General features: G+C 30.6%; 1 long non-coding RNA gene across 1 annotated transcript; it reads left to right on the top strand.

Moving 5' to 3' along the window:
- Positions 1–3512: 3512 nt before the first annotated feature.
- LOC126712733 (uncharacterized) lies at positions 3513–4829 on the top strand. The gene is made up of 2 exons (XR_007651151.1): positions 3513–3986; positions 4097–4829. It is a non-coding gene; the product is annotated as an uncharacterized LOC126712733 (long non-coding RNA).
- The last annotated feature ends 13596 nt before the right edge of the window (positions 4830–18425 follow it).

Raw genomic sequence — 18425 nt, 5'->3', positions numbered from 1 at the left:
AATTGGTAAACCTGTTACTAGCGTACGCCAATTGATGGATCGAAAAAAATCAAGTAATTTGAGAAGAAGACTGCGAACTCTTGTACAATCTTATTGTTCAACAAGATAATATAATATAAACACCTCGAGTTACTCCGAGGACAGATTTTCTCATCCCACTTGTGTTTAACAGTCTTCAATTATCAAATTTAATCGTTTTTCTTCTGGAATAAATCTAATTCTTTCATCCACGCTCTACAAATTTATTGTTTGGGCCGCTTGGGCTAGAACCCAATCATATTTTGGGTCCAGTCCAATTTCAGTCCTTACAGATAATATTATAAATTAAAATTAAAGTTGATAATTCAAGAATGCACGTGTAGAACATCTTGATAATTTGATGTAACATAAAAATCAAATAAGAAAATTGTTAAAATTAATCTATTAATTCTAACCATGTTTAATCATTAATTCTAAGACCCTAACCCTAAGCATATAAATTAGATCAAATCTAAGAAAATTAGTTTAAACAAAAGGCAACCAATACACAAAACCTAATCAATTTAATAAAAACAAAATACAAAAACAAAGAAAGAGCCTTTAGAAACTTGACAATGTTTTCGAATGTTTTGAATTCATTAATTAAAATCACATAAAGACAAAAAACCAATAATAACACTAAAGAAAATAAACAAAATGAAAATAATAATAATAATAAAAGAAGAAAGAATGCATACCTGCATTATCAAATGATGTAGACATTCACATATTGAAATAAGTTTCACTCCAAAAAGGATATAGGGTTATATATATTGGTAGAGTACCATTTGAAATATAATTCATATAAATCTTATTGAAATTAAAGATATCTAATCAATGTGTTTGTTTTTATCCCATAAAAATTGGAATTAAAAAAAGGTCATATGAATAGAATGAAAAAAAAAAGAAAAAAGAATTGATTCAACATAACGTAACATATAAAAAATTAAAAATTAAAAAAAAAAAAGAGAAGAGAAAGAGAACGTGGTTGATAGATATAAGGAATTTTGATATATATATATATATATATTTATATTTATATTTTAAATGTCATCAACGTAGAAATTATCAAATTAATGGAGTATATATATATTTTAAATGCCATCAACGTAGAAATTATCAAATTGATAGAGATATATACTTTCTTTGGGATAGATAGAGATTATCAAATTATTGGAAATATATATTGTTTCTTGGGATAGATTTATATTAATCACCTCTTGAAGATTTTTTTTGAAAATTTAGATGATAAATATTATCTAAATTAAATTTTTATATGTTAAATATTATCCCCTAATTTAATAAATATATCCTAACAAATAAAAAAATAATGTTAATTAGTTGATAAATATTATCTAAATTAAATTTTTGTATATTAAATAGTATCCCTTAATTTAAGAAATATATCCTAATAAATAAAAATAATGTTAATCTAATTTTATTTAATGATAAGAATAAATTAGAGTCCTGGTAGTATGCTATTCTTTTTTAGTTCTTTAAAAATCTAAAATTTTAATAAAATTTCTACAATTTGGTGAAGTCATATGGCACAACTACGACGTCTAAACCTAACTTTTATTATTATTATATATAATATAATATAATAATATGATTACTAAAATCAATGCATATATATATATATATATATATATAAAAGAGTTGATTCAACATAACGTAACATATAAAAAATTTAAAAAAAAAGAAAAAAGAGAAAGAGAACGTGGTTGATAGTTATAAGGAATTTTGATATATATATTGTAGGGACAAAGTTTGGAGCCCAGGCCCAAACTGTATGGAATCCTGGTCCAAAAAGCTCAATACAATGAATTTTGTAGAGTATGGGACAAAGAACTAGGTTTAGATGAGTTGAGCAACGGCTTGCATGGGGTTGAAAAACAATCAGACAAGAATAACAACTATTATGATCAAAGGACCTTCCGTCCGAGGAGATTAGGATTTTACTTATAAACACAGATCACCGCATTAGGGTTCTTTTACATGCTATAGTATTCTCTTCTTCTTTTCTGCTCCCCTTTCTTCATGGGGGCTTCTCTACATTATATAGGCTCTTCTTGATCATTTGGGCCTTACACTTGTTGATCACCTAGACCCCCACTTGAGCACCCATCCCATCAGACACCCCTTTCAGTCCTTTGTGAGTTGCGACAGCCAAGGCAACACTGTTCAGGGGTCTTCTCTACATTAATGCGCCTAGAAAAGTAGCTGCAGTGCATTTAATGTGATAGTGGCAGCTTTTCCTTAGATATTTTGAGTTTCTTTCTCTTTCACGTGTTCAGGGGGCGTACTTCAACTGCTGGAATATACACTTGGTTTGGGTTTGTCGTGGCTGAGGAGAAGTTCCTCCTTGGACTTTCTTCCCTTTGTCTCCCAATGATGAAGCTTGTAAAGTAGATCAACTAAGTCATGTTTCTCTCCTCGGACTTACTAGTGTCCTCGGACAAGGCCCATGGCCCAATACATTATTTTGGGCCATAGTCCCTACATATATATATATAAATATATATATATATATATATATATTTTTAAATGTCGTCAATGTAGAAATTATCAAATTAATGGAGTATATATATATATATATTTTAAATGCCATCAACATAGAAATTATCAAATTGATGGAGATATATACTTTTTTGGGGATAGATAGAGATTATCAAATTATTGGAAATATATACTGTTTCTTGGGATAGATTTATATTAATCACCTCTTGAAGATTTTTTTTTGAAAATTTAGATGATAAATATTATCTAAATTAAATTTTTATGTGTTAAATATTATCCCCTAATTTAAGAAATATATCCTAACAAATAAAAAAATAATTAAATTTTTGTATATTAAATATTATCCCTTAATTTAAGAAATATATCCTAATAAATAAAAATAATGTTAATCTAATTTTATTTAATGATAAGAATAAATTAGAGTTCTGGTAGTATACTATTCTTTTTTAGTTCTTTAAAAATCTAAAATTTTAATAAAATTTCTGCAATTTTGTGAAGTCATGTGACATAATTACGACGTCTAAACCCAACTTTTATTATATATATAATATAATATAATAATATGATTACTAAAATCAATGCATATATATATATACACACTAATGTATTTAAAAAAATAAAAAATAAAAAAATTAGGGGGGCCATTGCCCCATGGTCAATATATGCCTCCGTCCTTGCAATTTTTTTTTTTTTTTTTTGAGAATTCTGTCCCTGCAATTGAGACTTCATTGGTAGCATTTTATTGCATCCACTATATAGTAGCATTGATTCTTAGTCCTGCTTGATTTAATAGATAATTTTTTTTTTGTATAAATTTATTTTTTTTCTTGTACCTGATTTAATAGATGAGGTATAAAAAAAATATTTACCCTTAAAAAAAAACAAACAAACAAACAAGAAACGTACGTTAGATAGTGAACAGTAAAAATACTAGGAATAACCATCTGGCTTACATATGTGATAAATTACACAGCCTCAAAATCGCCAATGATTGGGGCGCATTCGAAGTTGTATTCCTTACGCAAAGCAATCATTCAAAATCTATCTCCCGTTTCCTCTATATATTTTTCTCTCTCTCTGCTTTCAGTTTCTCATTATAATCAGAGCTGAGTGAATGTCTCTCCCTCCATAAAAAGCATTACTACATAGATCAAGCTCCCTCCAGAGAATTCTTTGCCAACAGTTTTGTTTTGAAGACAGTGAATTTAGAGCCAATCAAGGCTCTCTCTGAGATGTATATCATATTTTTTGGTCTTCTTCTTTTCGACGGCGACAAAGTTGTTGAAGAAGGTGACTGGGAAAAGGAGAGATAAAATCAACGAAATCCCATATACCAAAAAGGATTTCTTTTCTTTTCTTTTCATTTTTCATTTGAAAATCAAAGTGTTAATTTCTTCAGTTATAGTAGATACGATACTTTTAACGATAGACTATTCAAATTCAAAACGGTAAATTTATTATTCTCTCCTATTTTCATTTCAAAATTTAAAAATTTTTAGACCCCATCAGATTTTATAACCCAATATTCTAAACTTTGTTCATTCATTCTATGATTCAGGTATTAATATGGCTATCTCTAGCTTAGAGCAAAGCGAGGTGGAGTTTGTGAAGTGCCATTGCTGTGGACTAACTGAGGAGTGTACTCTGGACTATATTGCTCGTGTGAGGGAGAGGTACCAAGGTCGATGGTTATGTGGGCTATGTGCTGAGGCAGTGAAAGATGAGTCTTTTAGATTGCAGAGAGATGTGAGTATTGATGAGGCACTCAAAAGCCATGAGAAGTTTTGTGAGCAGAGTTCAAGTCCACCCTCTAATCCTACAGAAGATTTGATTGTTGCAATGAAACAGCTTCTTCGGCGGACCTTAGATTCTCCTAAGAAAGAAGGGTTGGGAAGCTGTGGACCGTTTCTTCGATCCAAGAGTTGCTTTTCTAGTTTTTCAGACACAAAAGAATGATTGAAGATCAAAATGTTTCAGTAATTGTGGGCAAACTGCAAAGTGGTGAGCCAGATTATATTAGATTCGATTAGTGCTTATTACCTAAAGTTTTAGCTTGGTTTGTCTAATGGCATTGCTATTCACTTGGGGGAAAAAACTAGGGTCTTTCTCTTTCTAGTGGGTTATTTTGCGTTTTACATTTTGATTGAACGAATGAAAGTAGAAGGATCTTTCTTTCTGGATGAATTTTAGTACCTAAATGCTTAGATCGTTGCATAAGCATGTCTTTTTAGAGCTTTGGTGATGGGGCTCCATTGTAAGGACTCGAATAAAATTTTCATGGGATTCATTTAGTCTAGAATTGTGCATATAGAGGCTGCAAAGATGCAAAAGTAGTGGAATTACTTGGTCATTGTTTGCAATTGTTTTTTTTTTTTGGGTTCAAGAAGCATCAATTTCACACGCTTGAGACCAAGAAATTAAAGTGATCGCCTTTTGTCTTATGATTTTTTTCTTTGCTTCATGGGGTATTGGGGGATATGAAAAGTCTCTTTCAATATATATGTGAATTTCTGTTCATTTGTCATGCTTGTCAGAGGCTTCTAGAGGAAAAAGTGCCAACAAATCCTAGAAAAATATCTGCATTGATGCAGAGAAATGGGCCATTACCTGTGATCAACAAGTCATTTTCTACTAAACCCTTTTAGTTTTTGTAGCATTTGTTTGGCAAGAAGATTATAATTATAAGGGAAATGTTAACGATTGCCCTTAGAGCACTAGTTAATAATTAATTTAAAGAAAATTTTTATAGGAAATGAAAAAAAAAAAAGTAATTAATATTTTGACAGTTTTTTTCATTTCCCATAAAAGTGGTATTAAAATTTTCCTAAAATGGATTATTAAAGAGTATCGTAAGGGCACTCGTTAGCATGACCCTAATTATAATCAATCAAGCTTCAAGAATTAAAAAATGTGGTAGTATGTAGTACTACCCCATACCTATAAAATGATGAAATCTGCAACTGCAAGACCAACTTGATGGACAAATCATTGAATTATATATTCTAGTTGATCCCAAATAATTCCATAAACTTTGTTGTTTTCTGGTGGCATTTTGGTCATGAGCTTATTATGATGTCTATTTTCCACCTGCTCGATTTTGTTAGCACATGTTGATTGCACATTCCAGCGAAGCCTATCAATTTCCTATCGAGTTCCTGGTCCCCCTAGCCAGTTAAGGTGTGTTGTTTTTATTGACAACAAGGGTTTTTGTTTTGGCTCGTTCACATTAGAAAAGTCTATAATACTAGTACCAAATTTAATTGATATTTGTTTTAATAGATAGCTGAATCGAGAAGTGCTAAATCTATGCCTATTCTTTTCTAATTTTTCTTTGTTAATTACCTTGGAGGTTGTTTGGCTTAGGTACCCTTACCAACCACTGCAACTGCATTATTAATTAATTTATAGTTCTTTACTAATACTAACTAATTTCATCTAAAAAAAAAACCTAAATCATTTGGTTGTTTCCTTATATTTTAATCTAATCTCCAGCTAGTTTCAAAAAAAAAAAAAAATCTAATCTCCAGCTTAACATGAGCTCTCCCCCTTCCACATACACAATTGACAACCAAAACAAAAGAAAAAAAGAGTTTGTAAAACATAGTAATTATGCTATATGTCTGATCATATGTTAAATCAGAAATGCTCTGGTTATTTGGTGAGTAAGGCAATTAGTTCAAGAACCAACGAAAATCAGACACCAAAGGCCTCTACCCGCTCCATTCCCCTCTCCCCACTAATTATCTATCCAAGAAAACTGAAGGGCAGAGGCCTTTGTATTTAGATTTTAATTGGATTATCAATTTTGCACCATTTGTCTCATTTAATTTTTAATTTAGTGCCAAGTGAATTATTGAATGCAAAATCCAAATCCAATTAGATTCTAAATTGGATTTCAATTGAAGTCCAATTTTTCGCTACGTGTCCATCTAAGTTTTTAATTTTTGTGACAAGTAAATTATTAGGGGTATGTTTGGTACACTGAATGTAGATTACAACATGAATGATAATCTTTATTGCTGGGAACAAATGTTTTGTAATGGAATAATTAAACCTGTTAATGAGTTTGGTTGTGAATTGTAATATTAGAATAAAACTTAGGATTTATTTTAGGAAATATCTTACTTATACAATTATATTGCCTAGAAAATAATATTTTTAAATTTGAGAGAAGAACAATGCTACAGCCACAAACTATTATACAACATTTTTATAAAATGTTGACATGACCAATCTTTTATTGGTTTTCATCTAAACCCACCATTAATATCACATTTTCATTTACCAATAATTACTTACCACATCAGCAATTGTTAATTTTTTTTGTAAAATAGTTTGTATAACTAGCATTATTCTTTGAGAGAGATAAGTTATTTTTTTGAAGATTTTTTATTTCCATAATTGTTAAGTGGATATAGAAAGTTTGTTTATTTGGAAATATATTAATGTTAGAAATCATTACAGTTACTAAGGGATAACTATTACAACTCTTTTAGAGATAAATAATTATTCTTTATTTTAAAGAATAACTATTCATAAGGAATGAGTATTCCATATAATAAAAACATAACCTCCCTTCAAAAAAAAAAAAAAGTAAAAATAAAAACAAAAACATAACCAAACTATTGAATAGTTAAATCATAGAAATAACTATTACATTATAGTATCTATTACATTCTACCAAACATGCCCTAGGTGTAAAAACCGAAAAGCTTCAAACCAATTAAATTTATATATATATATATATATATAATAAGAAACCATTACATATATTAGAAATGTATGGTTTTAAAAAAAAAATGTAAGCTAATACGATGTATAATTTGAACCTCTTCTCAAAAAAAGTTTAATTTGAATCTTATAATTGTGATTTTTTTTTTTTAATTATATCCGTGCATATGCATGAGGCTACATATTAGTTTATATAATGTAGGCTTGGTGGATCAAACTCATCAAAGTATCTCCTCTCTATGTATCCAAGGAAATGGATGGCAAGGATCAGTATATCCCATGGATCACCCAATGTCAAATGCTAAAATAGGTTATGAGAGCAGACTGAGATTATGGTTTGAAAGTTTTGAAAGCTTATTAAATTGGAAAAACAATAAAGGGACTATTATGCACAAATTATATAATTATCCATGTACTTATGTGACTATTTATCTAAGATACCTATACACTTAAGTAACCTATGTCAAATACTATAATAAATTCCCCGCCCCCCCCCCCCCCCCACCCCACCCCCCATTGTAGTTATCGAATTATTAAAAAAAAAAAAATTGTGTGACAAAATGGTATTAGAGAGGGCTTTGACACAATGGTGGTTAGGTTCCACATGAGGACGTGTGGTCTTTTAGGGGAGTAGATTTTGGGGACCCAAAAGGCCAAAAGATCTCATAAATAGGGTGAGGTGTAGGAGAACCAAATTTTAATTAAGTCCCACATTGCCTGGATAGGGAGAGTAAGGTCGTGAAACCTAAACCAGACTACACAATTTCACTTGATTAATAGTGAACCCTTCGTCAAGGTAGATATTTTAAACCCAAAAACTGGCCTATACAAAAAAATAAAATAAAATCAATGAACTGTGTGAACTACAGTCGAACCACTTGGGGTTGAAAACTGTGATTGGACTAGATCGCTTTTTTTTTTTTTTTTTTTTTTTTTTTTTTTTTTTTTTTCCTTTCTTGAGAAAGAAGTTCTATGTTTTTGTAAGAAACAATGTGTAACTTGGACTTTATTTGCTTACTTATGTAATTGTACTTTGTAATTTTAAGGATTGAGAAATATCTATTTATATTTGCTTAAAATTTAATAGTTCTTATTTGCCTTATGGAAGTTATGAATTTATGATATGAAAAATAGATCGCTATATTTATTTGGACTATTTTAGTCAATTTTTACCAATTTAACACATTTATTTATATTTTAAATAATTATTAAATTAATTATGATATCATCATGGTTCAACTCTAATCTAACTTCAAAAATCTTAAACCTCTTACATTTTCAGTTCTTTGAATGGTTCGAATTTCAAAACCATGAGAGGAAGTCCTAAGCCTTGTATAGAAAGCTTTGGATTCTAATAGGTAAGGTCTTTTAAAACTTGAGGGAGAGACTTTGTATCATTCCCAAAGAGCACAATATCTTGCTAATGAAGAGTTGGGAGTGTGACAAAATGTATGAGATAATTCTTAAAAAGAAAAAAAAAAAAATCACATGCCATGAGAGACCAACTCTATAGTCTATACTCTATACAACATTCTCAGGAGATAATTATCGGTTGAACACATGGCAAAGCAAAGAACCACATAATAAGTGCAATGACTAAAAGGATTACCAAAATCTTATCCTTGTACTTAGGGCTGTCCAAGCAACCCAGAGACCCGGCCAAACCGACCAAACTGACCGGACCCAACCTGTCACGGCCAAATCCGACACCTCCGGCGGTCGGTGACAGTTCCTATTCTCTGAAACCCAACTTCGGCGGGTCGAGTGGCGGGTTTCAGTCTCTCAAACCCGAGCCACCCGATCCGACCGACAAATGCTAAAAAAATGCCAAAATTTCCTAGATTCGGCGACTTTCTGGTGTTCCTTAGCTCCGATCCGGCCACCCTTGGTCTTCCTTCGCTCAGATCCGGTGGTATTTGCTCAGATCCACTCAAATCTGGCCAAGATCTACTCTCCTCCTTCGTCAGATTTTCTCAAATTCGGCGATATATGGTTAGATCAGACTCAGATCAGCGAAGATAGGCTCAGATTGGCGAAGATAGACTCAGATATTTGGTTAAATCCGGCTATTCTTACTAAGATCGGTGAAGATAAACTCTGATCTACTCGAATCCAACGCCTTCAACTCAGATCGGCGAAGAAAGAACTTCTCCTCCGCCCGTTGTCGCTCATCATCGGACTCGACCGACCTGACCGTTCGCCCCCCTGAGCCCGGTCGACTTGACCCATGGTGGTCGGCGGTCGGTTGCGGGTGTGTTTTTGTTCCACCCGATTTGAGCGGGTCGAGTCCGGGTTGGGCACAAACCCGACCCGGCCCGACTCGTGGACACCCCTACTTGTACTGGAAAAAACTAATCCTAGCTCAAGGCAAAACCCGCTATCGTAAGTAAGACTATGTGAGTCTTCAAATGCCTAAGAAGATGTGACCTATAGAAAGTAAGTCATGAACCATTATTACCTAAACAAAGGCTTTGGGCCTTTGGCAGATAAGAGGAGCCCATCCATCCTTTAAGCCCCACAAACTCTCCTCGAGGTAAAGGCCCTTGAATCAAGCAAGCTCCTCATAGAACCCTGAGATTTTTACCTGAGCAAAATATGTCACGCGAAAATAAAACAAAAAGGAAAAAGAAAATTGAGGAAGTTTGATACTGCATGGATATATATGAAGACACAATTTCATACTCTTTTTTTTTTTTTTTTTTTTTTTTTAAATTCTGATTAATAAAAGAGAATTAAATAAGATAGAGTCATTAAGGAATAAACTAATGTCTAATATTTTGCAGTGATTTCCAAAACCTTAGCAGAAAGAAGAGAAATATAACCTTTATTAGAAACTGCTTTTGGAATTGGAGCCTTGTGAATAGTGAAAAAGTTAGATGAGGCAGATTTTGAACCTTATCCAAACCCAGCATTACTTTTCTCTTTCTTCCTGCACATATACAAAATGCAAGCATGATCTATGCATCCAACACTGAAAATTCCTTTTGTATATAACAAATAGAGATTAGAGTCTTTAGCCTCAGTAATTGTAACAGGACCAACTCGGATACATGTTGATGAAGTTAATTAAACTGAATCAATTCAAATTGCCCACCATCAGTGTCAGGTCAATAGTCCTGTAAAGAATGATTCTTTCACCATTATCATTTTTCATACAACAAAAATCATATCCTTAGTGTATTGACTAGTACCATCCTGAGCTTTTTTATTTTCGTTTATCTGATGAAAAATGAATTAGGCAAAGTTCAAAGTGAAGATTGTATAAAACACATAAATTTCACTTAGTCACTAGAAAGTAAACAAACCCAAACAAACAATTTTGAATAGGTTTCCATTCCATTTATTCCCTATTTTTATGTTGACAGAAGTAGTTTTCTGAAGGAAAAAATAAAATGAAGCATACCCCGATTGAATTACGCCTGTGTTGTCTGGTTGATGCAGGGATTGAGCAACTATTATGACTGTGTTGTCTAGGAGAGAATGAGCATAAAATTCTAGCAAGAACCAGCTCAACTTTCCCATGTCTTTCCATTGATGATGTCTTGGTAACATGCTATCAGTAATACAAAATCTCTAACTAAATCAGTCATGATGGATAAGAAATGAACTTGCTTGTCCAAATTAAAAGCTACCCATCTTCTCAAAATTGGAGATCCTACAACAGCTAGTAGCCTAGTAGCTAAGAGCCTCTCTGCCTCAAACATTGAAGGTCCAATGCTCTTGATCCAATTTTTCAAATCATAATGTATTTGTTACTTTGATATGGATTTAAAAGGATTTGAACAATCATCATATTCCTCTTAACAGTTTATTTTACATCAATGTCATAGTGATCAGAAAGTTTTTTTTTTTTGAGTAAACACTAATACTTATAATACATTATAGGTATTATAAACTGAGTAAACAATCAGAAGGATTGATACATCATGCATGTGCGTACTTTACATTAAATGTATATGCCTTAAACAGAAAATGTGTTGTATATATATGCCCAATCAAAGACCAATGCAATCGCATACAATTTTTTTGCATGTCTACATAGAACATATACAAAATCCCATCAACAATTAAATGTACAACAGTAGTTAAATTACACGAAGACTGGTTCAACAAAGACACGGACATTACCGATCTTAGTGTTATTTTCAATCAATAAGCCCTGACTTGTTTTTGGCAGTCAATGCTATCTTCATTGATCTTGCCCAAGTTGGGTAATTTTCTCCAACCAAAGGTTGAGAAATGAGAATAGCACAAGGACTTTCTCCATGGTGCAAGAATAGAGGATGAGAAGGGTCATCCATCACAGATATTGTTGAGATCGACGGCTGAGATGGCAAATCAGGCTCTGATATATACCATGTGCATGTTTGGGATGCACTTATAAATCAACTTTTTTTTTTTTTTCCTACCATTTGCAAGTTCCATACAAGCAGTTACCTACTTATTCTATTTTACTTATTTTTATTTTTTTTTACTTTTTGGGTTTTACATAAGTCATCTACTTATTTTATTTTACCTTTTTATTTGCAATATTTCTAGCAAAAAAATTTCAGTGAAATTTTCATGGAAAAGCTGAAATTTATAAGCAATTTTTTTTTTTTTTTTTTTTTTTAATTTATCAATATTAGTTTTGTGGACTGGATAAGTGCAAGATCGCCTGGAATGATGCATTTTGTCGTGACTCGTGACCAAATACGAAGAACTCAAATGAATGTTTGAATTTGATAAATCTTCTTTTCATTTCATATTTAATTCATTAGGTTTCTACCTTTTCAGTAAAAAAAAAAAAAAAAAAATCATTAGGTTAGGGCGAATGTGTTGACAAGATTGTAGTTCAGGTCCAATTCTCCCAAGAATTTTAGCCTCTCTTACTCTGTTGTAATATAAGGAAAAAATTTATTTAAAAAAAAAAAAAAAAAGGTTTATAGTGAATGTAATTACGAAAGTCTAGGGAATTAATCTAGAAACCGTACGTCTCATGGATGGCTTTGGATATTTTGTGGCAAAGTATGAGTTGTTTCTATGTTTGTAACTGTAGTACAACTTTTTCCTTGTACTGCATTTCACGACCATCTCATCCTTTAAGTTCTTCCTTGTACTGCTTTTATCGACCAACTCAATCTTTATGTTCTTCCTCACTGAGTGCATCACGATTTTGGGAGATTTACAGAATTGCCATGACATCAATCATTAAAATTTAAACAGTTTAATCCACCTCCATATATATATATATATATATATATTTTTTACGGCAAAGCCGCAAAGATAAATTTCAACTTATAACACCGCTTTTACGATGGTTATTTTTTTATAATCTGGTCAAGGCTTAAGATACTAATGGATTTTTACTATGTTCGAACTCACAAATCCACTTAATCATTGTAAGCAACTTTGCTAGAAACACAACTTATTCCACAATTTATTGAGATGACAATTTATTCCACAATCATAATTGTATCCATCACTAACACCATTTTTTTTCACCACTCATAATTTGCTATTTCAACAAGGTGTGAAAAAAAAAAGTTGTGTAACCAAACTTATTAAATTACAATATATGTATATATATATATATATATTTATATTTAATACTCAAGAGCAATGCTCACTTTTCTCACATAAAAAATGAGTTTTATCACGAAATTAATTAATGAAACATTTTTTTTTTTTTGAGAATCAATTAATTAGTGAAAGCTAGATATTAATATCCTCTAGAATCTTTAAATAAACTCCATCATGATATTTTAAAATCTTATTCATTCATTTTAAGATGAATGGATTCTATTTTGCCACATCCATCAATAATTTAAATATGAGTAAAATACTTCTTTTTTTAATGATAATTACAATATGTTGTTAACCCTATAACTCGAACCATTTACCATCTAGACCCTAAGCTCTTTATGCATAGAGAGGTACCAAATCAACTACAAGGCCCTTAATAAGTAAGATTTAGTTAACATCCTTGAAGTTTGGACTAATGCCAATCAGGTCTAAAATTTTTCAAAACTAACCAACTTGGTCCTTGGTTGATATAAGAAAGAGAAGAAAATGAGTAACGGTTTAGGAACTAAGTTGTTTAGTTTTGAAAAGTCTTGAACTTAGCTGGCATTAGCCTAAACCTCAAAGGTGTTAACTATATTTTACCTTTTAAATATATAAAAAAAATAGTTATAGTTAATACTTTTTTAAATATTGATGAGGGATAAAATCTAGCCCACTCATTTCAAAATGCAGTAGTGAAGTCAGAAAGATTTTTTTTAGAGCAGGGGCATGCTATAATATATATATATATATATATGAAATTAAATCCAAAAAATAACTTACACACAAACACAAACTATGTTTGTAACGTGATTTTATGTTATTTTTGCATATATAACAAAAATATCTATGTCAAATTTATTTTTACACAACTCAATTTATTTTTAGATAGTTTCAATCTATGACGTCCACTCCTGATGATAGCTCTTTATCATCATACTAAGACACCAATTGGTTTTTGGTGTAGGCAGAGATTGAACCTCATATCTCTTATTCAACCATCAGAGATTTTACCAATTAAACTAATTGGAACCCACCTCAATTCTTATTTTTTATCTAGTTAATTTGTATGATATGAACTATCTCTTAAATTGTATTAATCAAAATTAATACAAGGATTTTTTTTGTTAAATAATTTAGAGATTGCATAATTAGAGTACACTAATAATTTTATCAATTATTACACATATAAAAAATTGTAAATAGTTTAAATATACACACCTCTTTACATGCCTAAATATATACAATTCAATATAAGAAAATATAACAATAATAAAACTAAAGGTTTAATTACTGAAAATAAAATTCACATTTTTTTTTCTTTCATCTAAACATTAAAAGAACTAAAAACATAAAGTCCATATCTATAATTTTTAAATGATAAATAAATAAATATAGTTTTTTTTTAATAAAAAAGGCCTCTATTAAAAAAGATATTTGGAGGTAAAATGTAGAATATTGAAACGATTTACTTTTGCTACTTCTTTTTTTTTTTTTTTTGAAGAAACTTATCTGCTCTAGGAACATCCATATTAAATATGTTTTGGTTTAATGAGCTGTATATATATAATATAAGAATAATACAATAAAAATATGAAGCATTAATTATTTATATAAATTTTTTTTTTTTATACACTTTATATAAACTTAAATACTTTGATGATTAGTCTTTTTTTTTTTTTTTTTTGGGTTGATGTTTATCTACTTCAGATGTTAGTCTCCCCAGACCCTACTCCTTCCATTAGTATCAAAATGAGAAAATTAGATTTTAGAAACTTTATGGTGGAGTTATCTTAACAATTTTTAAAAATTTTAATCTTGAACCCTCTATTGTGTGATGGGTGAGTATTGCTCCTGGTATACTAAGTGATTACCTATAAAAAATTAAAAAATAAAAACATTTTACAAATATTAAGTTTAGGCACATTTGTTGCCACCATTTTAAAAAGAAAGTGAGAAAAACATCTTACCTTTTTTTTTATGTCAATTAAATATGTTTATATATATTGTAGGGGTGATAGGCCCAGGAATGCATATCTACATATATATTGGGCCAGGGGCCCAATCTGAGGACATTAAGTAGTCCGAGGAAGAGTAAAACACCTTCCTAAGAATCTGTGTTGGTAAGTAAAGAGGTGAGGTCTGATCATGACCATTCAAGAAGTCTATCCAAGGAGGAATACTTCATCGGCTGAGCAAATCTGAGGTCAGAAGGTGAGGTCTGACACCAAGAGCAACGTTTCGGACGATTCCACTGATGAGGATAATTATCTAGAAGATATAGGACAAAGGGAGGCCATGAAATATCTCAAGGGAAAGCTGCTACCACCGCATTAAATACTCTGCAGCTAATTTTCTAGCTGTATTAATGTAGAGAAGATCCCTAAATAGTGCTGCCTTAGCTGCTCCAACTCACAAAGGGCCTAAGAGGGTGTTCGATAGGACAAGCACTCAAGTAGTGGCTTGGACGATCAACGGGTGGAGGGCCAAGATCATCTAAAGGGAACTATATAATATAAGAGACTCTCCATAGAGAGGGGATCGAGAAATTAATAGAGAAACATTATACCAATCAAGAATTGAAACTTGTAATTAAACTTGAGAGAAATATATAAGAACTGATCTCCTCGGACTGTGCCGATGATGATTTTCTTTAAATTAAACCAATATATCTTCATTTTTTTGTCATTAAAATCTACTTTACTTGTTGTCTGATTCATTAAAGTCCAGTTTTCTAACACACTCTCTACAAATTTATTGTATTGGGTTTTTTGGGCCTAGGCTCATTTATCCTTTGGGCTAAGAACTCAAATCTAGTCCTTACATATAAAAATCTTTAACCAAATTAGAATAATAAAAAGGTCTAAGAATAAAATATAAATACAAATGTAACCTACAATTTTACCAATACGTGTGGCTCTAAAATATAAAATCTAAAAAGACTTTTTCTCAAGATTTTTTTAATTATTTTATTTAACTTTTTTATATTAAAAAAGCACTAGTACAATGAAAAAAATATTTTATATCTAATATTACCACGTCATTTGCATCAAAATCTAATTAACAAGAGACATGTGTGCAAAAATAATTACCTACTAACACATGCCTTCCATTTGTTAGTGAGTTAGTTAATTATTTTTTGCTGACATTTCACACTTATTAGATTTTGATATCGCTGATATGGTATTATTTGATACCAAATACTCTCCTCTCACAACAAATTTAAGGGTAAATTACAAATTACAGTCCTAAAGTTTGGGAGTGATTGGATTTTATATCCTAAAGTTTCAAAATTTGGATTTTACTCCCTGAAGTTTGGTGATATTTGGATTTTACATCTTGACATTTCAGAATTTGGATTTTATCCCCTATATTTTAGAAGTGTTTGGATTTTACTCCCTAAAATTTTGAAGTGTTTGGATTTTACACCCTAAAGTTTGAAACTTTAAGGTGTAAAATCCAAACAACCCTAAATTTTAGAGGATAAAATCCAAGTTCTGAAATTTTAAGGTGTAAAATCCAAACACCTCAAACTTCAAAGGGGTAAAATCTAAAATTTGATATTTTAGAATGTAAAATTCAATCACCTTTATACTTTAAAGATGTAATTTACAATTTATCTTAAATTTAATTAATAAAACTCACAATCGTAAGAAGAGGGACCACCATAATCCACATCACCGAGTACCTAAGAATTCCTCACAGGGCACAAAACCTTACTTTAAAGAAAGAAAGAAAGAAGGAGAAGTTAATGCGACAATTCCGAATTCGTAAGCAACAGGCGGGATGAAGGCATGAAGCATTGCATATGAATCATGATAGTGGATAGGCTGTTCCTTGTGGTACTGTCCAACTATAAACAAAGCTGGTCCCACCATTTTCCCAAATCTCCAACTCCAAGTCCAACTAACCACCTATCAAATTAAAAAATAAAGAAAAAGTCCGACCAACCAACCTTCAAATGAGTATCAACCCATGTAGATGTGGTAATTACTGTTTTGGTAGGTTATTTTGTGACCACAGTCGAAAAAAAAAGTTCACAGTTACATTACTTACAAATCGTGATATGAACAAACTATGGTAAAGTTATGAATATAATTGTGGTCCTTGACTTAATCCTGATCTAATCACACAAAGAAGTCAAACCAAACGAAAACTAAACGAACATAATTTCTCTCTATATTAGTTTGGAGCAGGGTCGGCTCAAGGCCTAGGCAAGTTAGGCCTAGGCCTAAGGCCCCACTAAAAAACAAATATTTTCTTGGGAAAAAAGGCCCAATTTTTCATAGTTAAAGACCCAAATTTTTATAAAATTATATATATATTTTAAAGGTTGTACATTTTTTTTATTAGTGTTGTACAAATTTTACTATTAGCTTACAAATTGTCATGTTATTAATCACAAAAAATATGATATAAACATTCATTAGTTAAATTGATGAAGTTCATCAATGAGAAACAATATCACATTATATTTTGAACATTTTATATTACTTTTATTAGCGCATTTTTCTTTTTCATTTCTATTAAGACTCTCAAAGTACGAGACCAATAGAACCTTAACTCAATTGAAACCCTAAAATATTTCAAAAAGATGTTGCAAATGTGTTAAATCATCAATTATAGATTAATATCCCCTAATAGTTTGAGACTTTAATTTTTGTAAACTAATATCCTACAAAACCATACACCGAATAATATCTATCTCTCTCTCTCTCCTAAAATCAAAATATAAAATTAAAAATTAGATTACAACTTTATTTAACTATGCATCGTCTTATATCCAAAATAAAGTATATTTTTTAATCGCAATATATTTTTATTTCTTTTTATTAATATTTATAATTCAATTATGATATTCAATTCTCTATATGAAATTAACATTAGTCTAGTTAGTATCATTTATGTATTTAATGTATCAAATTAACCTTAATTTAATTAGTATTAAATAATTTTTTTAATTAATATTTACATATTTAAGGCCCCACATAAATTTTTCGCTTTAGGCCCCAAATTATGTTGGGCCGCCCCTAGTTTGGAGAGAAACTCTTCAAACTTCTTATATATTTCTTTTTTATGTGTAAATTTTGAAATTTTAATCGTTGAATTTTATGTTCCTTATGTTCTTAACATTTATATTAAATTTTGTTTAAATCTGATATTATTTACTATTCAATTAATAAACTTATTTTTTATAAACAATTTGAGATTATAAAAACTTGAAAATTTAATATTTACTCGATAACATAGCAATTGATCTTTAATCTTCTTGAAAATTTGCAAACATAAAACAAATAATAAGAACATACAATCCAATAATTAGATTTTCAAAATTCACACTCAATATAAAAATAAATGAAGAGTTTAAAGAGTTGTACTCCCATTTGTTAAACCAAACGGAAAAATGCTAAAGTTACGTAATAAACTGCGGACTCCAAGGGCATTTTCGGAACCCATATCACTGTCGTACAGTAGTACACCCTTTACCACAAAGCAAAGAACAGAACCAATCTTTACCAAAAGAAAAGGACAGTACCAATTGTAACACACATGTATATTTATATATATATATATATATATATATATATCCGGCCTCCCCTTCTGTCCTAAAA

The sequence above is a fragment of the Quercus robur genome, chromosome 2 (genome assembly GCF_932294415.1).
Source record: "Quercus robur chromosome 2, dhQueRobu3.1, whole genome shotgun sequence".
NCBI classification, from domain to species: Eukaryota; Viridiplantae; Streptophyta; class Magnoliopsida; order Fagales; family Fagaceae; genus Quercus; species Quercus robur.
This window is presented reverse-complemented; position numbering and strand designations above follow the sequence as displayed.